Source organism: Panthera onca, chromosome C1 (genome assembly GCF_046562875.1).
Source record: "Panthera onca isolate mPanOnc1 chromosome C1, mPanOnc1 haplotype 2, whole genome shotgun sequence".
Taxonomy (NCBI): domain Eukaryota; kingdom Metazoa; phylum Chordata; class Mammalia; order Carnivora; family Felidae; genus Panthera; species Panthera onca.
The window spans coordinates 34,857,679-34,868,235 of NC_138346.1; the positions used below are offsets into that span (position 1 = coordinate 34,857,679).

The following is a 10,557-nucleotide window of genomic DNA, read 5'->3' on the forward strand; positions in this document are numbered from 1 at the left end:
GAAAATTAAAAGTTGGGAAAATATCTGTATGAGATTCTGATATTCTACCAATTGTATTTGGAATGCAATACAAGATATTTCATACACATCATTTTGTTTTAAAATGTTGTATTGAGTTTGGGGGAGAATATAAATATAAACATTTCCTACACAAACATTAGTCACAAAACACCGTATCAAGGGAAAAATATATTCTTCTGAAGTTTGGATATTAAAAAGCAAGATACATTCTACTGGGAAGACAGGAACCAGTGAGGTGTTTTGCAGGGTGTCACTGTATATATTTATTTCTTTTCTTATTTATTATCATCCTTTGTGACTAACCTTTAAGATCCATGAACCAGGGACCAAGACTCTTGTTTCTCACTGTACATCCAGCACTTAGTACAGTGCTTGGCTCATAGTAGGTCCCTGTATTAGCTGGGTAACACTCACTGTGTTAACAAAGTAGCCCAAAAATAGTAGTAGTTTAATATAATAGAAATTTCTTTTGTCATCACCTACCTAAACAATGCAGGTATTCCTGGCAGGCAGCTAACAGTGATTTCAGGGAATGAAACGCTTCATGTTTTGGCTTCATCATTCCCAAGGGATTTGTTATCCTCAGCATTCAGTCAGCAGAAGGGGAAAGAGTGTGAAGAAGGCATACCTGCTTCTTAAAATCCTGTCATAGAAATGACACATCTCATTTTCACATACATTCCATTAGTGAAAACTAAACATATGGCCATACTGAGAAGCAATATGTGTATGTGTATGGGTAGAGGGTAGGGGTGTCTGGAAAACCCTTGTCCCTGAGCTGGCAGCCACTTCCCAAGGACAAGTCTATAATATGGAAAGACAGTGAATTTTGGTAGACTGTTAGCCATCTCTATCATAGTGTTCAAATGTTTGTTGAATGGATGAATAATGTTTCTGAGACTGCCTTATTCTTTGCAAATATAATATCTTGTAAATCTTAAGATGGGGAGAAGTTCAGATGCAGTTCATAACAACCACTGGTGGTTCTGTTCACTTTATAAATTCTTCTTTGGCAAGATGTAGTAACAAGGCCTACAGTACCCCCTTGTGTGAAACAACTTAAAAACCAGATCAACAAAATATATGAAACAACAGTTTTCAGACATTGAACATCAAACAGTGCAGGACAGTGATCTTTGAGAGAGGTGAGCCCTATGATTCTCCTAGATTCCTGCCTGGAAAGATTTTCCAGGTTGTGGCACAGGGACAGAGAACTCAGGTAACACCTAGTCATCTCCTTAAATTGAGGAGACACAGTCCTAGGAGGCTAAGTGGCTAGAGTTTGCAGAGCATAGTATCAGAGGTGAGAGTAATGAACAGAGAGACAGCTCTAAGGATCTTCACGGGGTCCCCCTTAAATATCCAGCTAACTATTAATCAGTGTGCATGAGGGAAGAAACCATCCAAGTGTGGGGGGAAACTACCCAAAAGAAGCAGAGGAAACAATTCTCAAAGTTCATCCAGGGCCAAGAATGATTCAAGTTTGCACCAGACAGTGGAAAATCTTATAATTCATGGATCACTGAGTAGTGGAGGAAAATCAGCCCTACACTCAAAGCTACTCTAGATTCATATAACTTAAGAGCAAGACTGAAAAAGATTCAACTATTTATAAATAATTTGCATCTCAGGACAAAGCTCAAATTTACTTATAAGAATACAAAAATATCTAGCACCCAACAAGGTAAAGTTCACAATGCCTGACATTTAATTTAAAAATTACAAAAATGCAAAGAACCAGGAAAATACAACCCATAATGAGGACAGCCATCAATTAATAGAATCAATGAATCCCAACTACAAGAAATATGATAAAACTACACAAAATAACATGATAAATTTCTTACAACCAGTGAGATGCCTGTGGATATGACTAACCTGTCAATTTGTCCCATAACTTTCCCTTAGGACAGGACCTGACTGAGCTAACGACATAATATTTCTAGAACATTGCCAGAATATGAAATTTAGTGTCTCCTCCATTCTAGACCTTAAATGAATCAGATCGGCCCTAAAATGTGAGATCCAGCCTCAGATAATACCAGCTGTCACCAGCTTTCATCTAGACAGCTTCCATTTTACTGCTCAGAATTCTTCCATTTATTTTCTTTGCCTGCCTGGATTGGTGGTCCCCTTGAATTTTAATCTATGCTCACATCCTTTTAACTTGCACAATTCATTTGGACAGGATTTTTTGGCTTTGGCTTTCAACACTCTTCCAGACCTGATTTGGTAAATGTCCTCTGCCCCTCAGGACCAGATAGGCTAACCACCATTCCTATCAGGAAAATGAAAATTTTCCAGGAAATTTGAAAAAACATATCTTAAAATTTCTCATCACAAGAAAAAAAACTGTGTAAGGTAATGGATGTTAACAAAATTTTTCTGGTAATCATTTTGCAATATATACATATATTAAATAATTATATTATACACTTAAAATAAATATGATGTTGTATATCAATTATATCTCAATTGAAAAAAATTTCTGGGGCACCTGGGTGGCTCAGTTGGTTATGCGCCCAACTCTCAGTTTTGGCTCAGGTCATGATCTCACGGTTCATAAGTTCAAGCCCCACATCGGGCTCTGTGCTGACAGCATGGAGCCTGCTTTGGATTCTCTGTCTCCCTTTCTCTCTGCCCCTTCCTTGTTCACACATGCCCTCTCTCTCTCTCAAAAATAAATAAACATTAAAAAATTCTTTTTAATTTTTCCAAATATAATTTAAACTTTCTGACTATGTGGCCAAACTCTAGGTAATGTTGGCATCTATCTGGGTATTATGAAAGTTTTATCAAGTTGAAAGCTGAGAATTTCAATCATATTTGTTATTAAATCTGGAGCCTTAATTGAAATGTGCCTTCACATCAACTATGCTTTATGAGAAATAGTTCATATTCTTACTGCCTCAATCAAAATTAAGCAATAATTACTAGTGCTATTGACACAAATGCTAACTCTATAAGATGCTTTATATAAATAAAGTTCAATAAAGTATTTTTGGACATCTTCTGTATTACTGCAAAAACTAATTTTTGTTGGATTGTTTGCTTTAATAGCTGTCATTAAAAAATTAACCTAGATACATGGATTTCTGATCATATTGCTCTTTGTTAAAAACACTTGGTCATGCTTCTGCTATATAAACAATGCTTAAGTATGTATATAGAGTCATATGTGGCTTATATGTATAACCCTAAAATAAACCAGAATGGGTAGTGCAGCTTTAGTAGTCCCAAAGAAGGCTAAGATAAAAGAAGTTCTGGAACACAACTTTATTTTTATTTTGGTAGACATTTGGTTCCAGTAAGACAAGGAGTGAAAAGGAATGTGGGAAATCAGAGAATATAGACTATAGCCTGGGGCTGCAACAAGTTGCTAGATGGTGAGCTTTGGAACTCTTATGGCACTGCAGCTAAACCTATGTGATTTGTGGCTTAGCGAATAGATAAAACTATGTATAAGAAGTTTAAATGGGTGCCTGGATGGCTCATTTGGTTAAATGTCCCGACTAATTTTTTTTTAATTTTTTTAATGTTTATTTTTGAGAGAGAGACAGAGCGCAAGTGGGGGAGGGGCAGAGAGAGAGGGTGACACAGAATCTGAAGTGGGCTGCAAGCTCTGAGCTGTCAGTACAAAGCCCCATGTGGGGTTCGAACCCATGAACCACAAGATTATGACTTGAGCTGAAGTCAGATGCTCAATTTACTGAGCCACCCAGGTGCCCCTAAGTGTCCTGACTCTTGATTTCAACTCAGGTCATGATCTCATGATCGTTAAGACCAAGCGCCGTGTGGGGCTCTGTGCTGGGTGTGGAGCCTGCTTACGATTCTCTCTCTCTCCCTCTCACACTGCCCCTCCCCAGCTTACTCTCTCTCTCTCTCTCTCTCTCTTTCCATCAAAAAAAAAAGAAGTTTCAATGAGAATTTATACTCTTCATTTAAAAAGCAAAATTGATGAATAGACATTTAAAAAAAAATTTTTTTTTTAACGTTTATTTATTTTTGAGACAGAGACAGAGCATGAACGGGGGAGGCTCAGAGAGAGAGGGAAACAGAATCTGAAACAGGCTCCAGGCTCTGAGCAGTCAGCACAGAGCCCGACGCGGGGCTCGAACTCACGGACTACGAGATCGTGACCTGAGCCGAAGTCGGACGCTTAACCGACTGAGCCACCCAGGCGCCCCAAATAGACATTTTTTAAAGAAAACATATAGGTACATGAAAAGATGCCCAACATTGCTAAATCATCAGGGAAATGCAAATAAAAACCACAATGATATGTCACCTCATATCTGTCAGACTATTATCAAAAAGACTAAAGGTAATAAGTGTTGGTGAGGTGTGGAGAAAAGGGAACCCATTTACACTGTTGGTGGGAATATAAATTGGTGCAGCCACTATGGAAAACAGTATGGAGATTTCCTCAAAAAACTACAAGTAGAACTACCATATAATCCAGCAATTCTCCTTGTATTTATCCAAAGAAAATGAAAACACAACTTGAAAAGATATCTGCACCCCCATGTTCATTGCAGCGTTATTTACAATAGCCAAGATGTGGAAACAAACTAAGTGTCCATTAGCAGGTAAATGGTTAAAGAAGATGTGGTGTGTGTGTGTGTGTGTGTGTGTGCGCGTGTGTACTTAAGTAATTAAATAATTCACTAAATATTTAAGTGAATGAATAGAATACAAAGAAAAGAAACTGAAATGTCTGCCTCTTTTGGTGTTGCAACTCCATGGACCTCCTTGACTTGGATCTTGGAGAAAGGTTGGGCAAGAATGCCCCATTATTTGCACTCAGGAGTTCTTTTCCTTGTAATTTTGACAAAACAAAACAAATGACCAATGTGTTGAAGGAGTAATGTTTATTGTGTGCAATGGCCATAGAATAATTGGTTGCATTCAGCAGAAATTGGTCACAACCTCTGATGGTATTTGTATCACCAACTCAACAAATAAGAAAAGGTTATACAGCATGTGTCAAAAAGCTTAGGCCTAACTCAGTTCTAATATCCTTGCCATGGGTTTGGGGAAGGGCCATCCAATCCCAGAATACATGCCCAGGTCACCGTCACAACTTTTTTGTAAATAAGGTCAGTTTTCTGATAGGCAGTTGGAATCCTGGAAGCCTCTTAGACATTGGAAAATATAGGAGTCTCCCCAATTCTTCATTCCCTAAACATTTATAGATTCATAAATGAAGTGTTTATCTGTGACAAATCATTTCTGTCACCTCACTTATATTTTTAGACATCTAATGAGTTTATTCATTCAACAGACACTTCCTAAACACCTATCACATAGGTATAGTCCCTGTCTTCAAGGAGGCCATAGTTTAATAAGGGAGTCGGACATGGAAATGAATAATTATGATGCATTATAAGTGCTATAATAAAAGTATGTACAGGGTTTAGGCTATAAAAGATTTCATTCATTTTCTTATAAATGTAGAAATTGATAGATTAGACTTATAATTGCTGATTAACCCAAATCAAATATAAGGAAGCATTTACAGATAATGAATTAAGGAATTAATACCTTGAGTTTAATCCCTGTATTGTAAATATATGAATTGTGACATGTTTCCTTGTTAGAACTTATCTAGCATCTACAGATACAGTTTCAGTTTTAATTATATGTTTCATTAGAAAGTCTGGTCTGCATATAAGATATAATTCTAAGACTGTATATCTGTGTTAAACCCTCATGCTTTAGTATTATGTTACTATGACATGGGATTCCCAGGTCCAGATGCTACCACCACCTGTGAACCTGATTCTTTCTCAGTAAAATGATGCCACCTGCACTGACACAGGCATTCTTTATTTTTAGGACAGTTATTGCTATGGTTATTATGAACCACAAAGTTGGCCTTCAGTACTATGTTCCTGAATAGTCAGTATTTCCCATGGAAATTTTGTAGCAAGAGAATAAATGAAATAAAATATATCATACATACAGCACAAGAATAGCTATAACCACACAACATTCACTTAATTGTTGTATTCATTTAAATGTATAATGCAGGGGCACCTAGCTAGCTCAGTTGGAGATGTGTACACTTGATCTCTGAGTTGTGAGTTCAAGCCCCACGGTGGGTATAGAGATTACTTAAATAAATAAAACAAATATAAAAGTTTTTAAAACATGTATAGTGCAAATTTTTTTCCAATCTCTTTGCTCTTTTACAATAAGGTAAAAATGTCTGACTAATTTAATTTTTCCCCTAAATTTTAATTTAAATTCTATTAGTTAACATTTTAAATAACTAAATTTAGAAGGATGTTTGGCTTATTACCAACTCAGCAGGAAAATGTAGGTTTAATGCTCTTATTATTTCCAAATTCAGTTTGGGAACTGAGTAATTAAAATTAGCATAGGTGGAACATATGGTACTAAATGCTTTATTTATAATGAGATTTAATTAATTTACAAATACTCTAATTGGTAAAAATCCAAAAGCAAAATTGTGGAGGCTCATAAAGCCTGGCTAGTTAAGATTTAAGAAAGGAATGTTTGCATTGTTAGTAGTGGACAAGGGTGGGGGTGGTGGGGTGCGGTATGGCTCCCAATCAAATAGGAGGAGGTGGGAGATTGTCCCCGTCCATAGGAACTTTAGGAGGAGCTTCCTTAGAGAAAGCAATTGTAGGATCAGTAGATTGTTCAGTATGTAAAGGGACTAAGGCTGCTCTAATTACTCCCCACATCGTAAAGGGAAGATTACCTTGTTCATGACATCTTTTAAAATTTTTACCAACTCTCTCCCTTACTTCAAGGTCTAGAGTTCCTCTATCAGGAAACCAAGGATTGTTTTCAGTAACACTTTTTAAAAGGCTCTGAAGTTGAGCCTCAGTAACCGTTGCTCTGCTAGCTTTTAACAGCTGTCAGAGAACTTTGATGTAATGTTTTTGTTCAGCAGAGTTCTGTTCCATCTTAAGAAACCCAAGCCCCAACAATGCCCTGGAAATCAGATAACCTAAGCACGCTTGGATGACTTACTGCGCAGTAGTTTCAGTTTGCCTTCTTCAAGGGTTCCGCCGTCAAATCGTCGCTGCCACGAACCTGGTCGGGGTCACCAAATGCTGGATTTGACCAGTAAACCCTGGGGCGACGAATGACATTACTCCAGACTCCTGAATCCGTGAAAGGAGAAAATGAGGAGACCAATCGTTCTAGTGGCCATGGTCCCAAGCAAAGCTCAGTCTCCGGTTTTTATTGACAATCTTATTAGTACTTCTTAAAGGGTGCAGGGGAAAGGAACGTGTAGTTTCAAAGCAGGAGCAAAGCATAATCACAAATTATCGGGCGATAAGTACAATCAGGGTAGTGACTTACAGGCTGGTGAGCCGAGCCGAACGTGAGGGGGCAGTGTATAGTCAGAGGAAGGGAATTGTTTTACTATTTTAGATTAAGCATTTACAGAGTGGGAAAGAAAACATGCTGATCCACAAGCAAGGTCTGGCTGTTTTCAGCCTTGACATTTCAAAGGAGACCCGGTTTTCCTGGTCTGCTTTGCTGCTTCTCAACCAGCCGTTTCCCAGGCTGCAAACATTCCTCTCTTAATTCTTAGCCAGCCAGGCACTACAAGCCTCCAGACAAAATATTTCTTTTTAACTATAACTTGCTTTGAAGAGCATTGTTTGGAACATTATTAAAACTAATTCTTAGAGTGCCTGGCTGGCTCAGTCGGTAGAGCATGAACTCTTGATCTTAGGGTTGTTGGAACCCTATGTTGGGGATAGAGTTTCTTTAAAAAAAAAAAAAAAAGTACTCTTTTAGCTTTAAAACACAGAATGAAAATGTATGACTTTTCCAAATGGCACAAAACCTGATTTACTTTTTTTTTTTTCTGATTTACTTTTTAAGTGTACATAGTGTTCTTATTTTGTAATAGATTCCCAGAAACATAAGACTTTAGCAATGACCAAAATTCTTTTCAGTTTTGTAATTTGAGGCCACATTTCAAAAGTTACTTCATTTTTTTTTTTTTTTTTGCATGTGAAATTAAACAGAAAAATACACAGACTTAAGACAAGGGTTTTTGTCTTTTTAAAAAATAGCTATAAAGCTATGTTTTAAATTATGTGTATGAAAGATAATTCAATCTAAGACAATATATCGCATTTACCAATTTAATCTTTATCTGAGTTTGCATTTTGAATATAGTTTATTATATGTATAATATTTATAATATTTAATAATATAATACAACATAACAAAATATTAATATGTACTTTTATATATAACATAATATATAAAATTAAGGTAAAACTTCTCTTTGAAGTAGATCCTTTCTGATAGAGTCATTGGCAAGTAAATGCAATTTCCATTAGGTGTTCTAGTCTTTTAGTTTCTGAAGCTGATTTTCCAACCTAAAACAACAAAAAATTGTTTTTATGTTTATCTATAAATTTTGAGAGAGAGAGAGCAGAGAGGGGAGGGGTAGAGAGAGAGGAAGAGAGAGAATCCAATCCCCATGCGGGGCTGGAACCCATGAACCGGGAGATCATGACCTGAGCCAAAACCAAGAGTCATACACTTAACTACCTGAGCCACCCAAGCATCCCACAAAAATCTTTTTTTTTAATTATTTATTTTTTTTCACAAAAATCTTTTTGAAGCCAAAAAACCCAAAACACAAACAAATTTCCAAACCCTCTCCCCACTACCTCACAAATTGTTGTTGGAGGTAAACCAGAACTCACTGAGGATTCCACTCTTATTAGCATAGCATTTGAATTTGAATACCTGGCAACTTTGGGGATTTTGAGGACCCACAAGGATTATATCAAATTTTGAAACTCCTGTTGCCAACTGAATGACAGGTACCATGAATAACATTTAATTTTTGTTGTATACTACCTGGGTTTTATGTTATAAACTATAAATTGAAAAAAATGCTTTAAAAATTTTAGTGAGTTTTTTGAATGCTATTAAAACAATTTTCCTTATTGTTTATTTTCTGAGAGATAAAGAGACAGAGCATGATTGGGGGAGGAGCAGAAGGAGACACAGAATCCAAAGCAGGCTCCACACTCTGAGCTGTCAGCACAGAGGCTCAACCCCATGAACCATAAAATCATGACCTCAGCCAAAGTCAGATGCTCAACCTACTGAACCACCCAGGAGCCCCTGAATGCTATTTTTTAATAACAACACTCTTATGAGGAGAAATCACATTAAATTCCAATCTTTGTCTTAGCATTTTATATGTAATATGTAAATATTATCATCTATGTGCATTCAACATACACAAACAGGGGTGCCTGTGTGGTTCAGTTGGGTGTCAGACTCAGGTAGTGATCTCATGGTTCATGAGTTGGATCCCCATGTCAGGCTCCCTGCCATCAGAGCAGAACCTGCTTCAGATTCTCTTTCCCCCCCCTTCTATGCCCCTCTCCTACTCACTCTCAAGCACGCTTTCTCTCTCTCTGTCAAAAATATCATAAATATTAAAAAAATACACAAACATGGAAGTTAAAGGTAAGACAAAGATTAAACATATTTCAAAATATTTGCTTATCATGATGACTACATGCTATCATGAGTTAATATAGCAGATCAATGTACTCTGTTTTCCTTTTTTTTATGTTTCAAGTTTTTATTTAAATTTTACTTAGTTAACATATAGTGTAATATTAGCCCACTCCCCACTCACGTCCCCTCCAGCAACCCTCATTTTGTTCTCTAGAGTTAAGAGTCTTTTATGGTTTGCCTCCTTCTCTCTCTCTCTCTCTCTCTCTCTCTCTCTCTCTGTCTCTCTCTTTTTCAGATCAATGTGCTCTTAGGGCAGGGTTCATTGTACTGATAGTGGGTCCAAGTTCATATTTTGGTCTTCTTGATTTTTTTTTTTTTTGGTTGACTTTTTTCATGACTAGATCATTGTATTCACCTAGTAATGATGCTGACAGGGTTCATAGCTCTGTTATTTTCTTTTTGTTTGCTTGTTTTTGCATTATTGGTATTAGCTTCAATCAGCAATGTCTTTGTGAAAATCTTTCTAAGCCACTTAGCTACTTCTTGAAGATTAGTTTAGTTAAAACTAATTAATTGATAACAAATTCCACAAGCCAAGCACATACAAAGTACAGTCTGTAACAATTTGCTGAAAAGTTCCTTTATTGTCTGCTTTGAAGGGTAGAACTCCCACTTCCCCTTTAAGACAGCTTATTTACTTTTCAGCATACAGATCTTTTACATCTTTGGTGAGGTTTGTTCCTAGGTATTTTATGGTTCTTGGTGCAATTGTAAATGGGATCGTTTTCTTGATTTCTCTTTCTATTGCTTCATTATTGGTGTATAGAAATGCAACCGATTTCTATACACTGATTTTATATCCTGTGACTTTGCTGAATTCATATATCAGTTCTAGCAGCTTTTTGGTGGAGTCTCTCAGGTTTTCCATGTAGACTATCATGTATGTCATCTGCAAAAAGTGTAAGTTCGACTGCTTCTTTGCCAATTTGGATTCCTTTTATTTCATTTTGTTTTGTGATTGCTGAGGCTAGGACTTCCAACACTATGTTAAAA

The 10,557-nt window shown here is 36.7% G+C and overlaps 1 protein-coding gene across 2 annotated transcripts in view; it reads right to left on the bottom strand.

The window, feature by feature from the left end:
* CFLAR (CASP8 and FADD like apoptosis regulator) overlaps nucleotides 1-7,470 on the bottom strand; it is a 92,407-nt gene extending 84,937 nt beyond the window's left edge. The window contains exons 1-2 of one of the 2 annotated variants that reach the window (XM_060622924.3): nucleotides 7,363-7,470; nucleotides 7,027-7,160 (exon numbers count right to left, since the gene is read on the bottom strand). The gene's annotated coding sequence lies outside the window, so the exon portion shown is untranslated. Of the gene's footprint in view, nucleotides 1-7,026; nucleotides 7,333-7,362 lie in introns of those variants that run through there. The other variant, XM_060622933.3, reaches the window with a different exon arrangement.
* Between the last annotated feature and the right edge of the window lie 3,087 nt (nucleotides 7,471-10,557).